The sequence below is a fragment of the Perca fluviatilis genome, chromosome 3 (assembly GCF_010015445.1).
Source record: "Perca fluviatilis chromosome 3, GENO_Pfluv_1.0, whole genome shotgun sequence".
NCBI lineage: Eukaryota > Metazoa > Chordata > Actinopteri > Perciformes > Percidae > Perca > Perca fluviatilis.
The window spans coordinates 45,824,519-45,824,816 of record NC_053114.1 but is presented as its reverse complement, the minus strand read 5'-3'; positions in this window follow the sequence as shown (position 1 = coordinate 45,824,816).

Genomic DNA, 298 nt, shown 5'->3' with positions numbered 1-298 from the left:
TCGATTATTTCTGTTTATAATGTAATGTAGACCTAACAACATTTCTGTTAATAATGTAATGTAGTCCTAACAACATTTCTGTTTATAATGTAATGTAGGCCTAACAACATTTCTGTTTATAATGTAATGTAGACCTAACAACATTTCTGTTTATAATATAATGTAGTCCTAACAACATTTCTGTTTATAATGTAATGTAGACCTAACAACATTTCTGTTTATAATGTAATGTAGACCTAATAACATTTCTGTTTATAATGTAATGTAGACCTAACAACATTTCTGTTTATAATGTAAT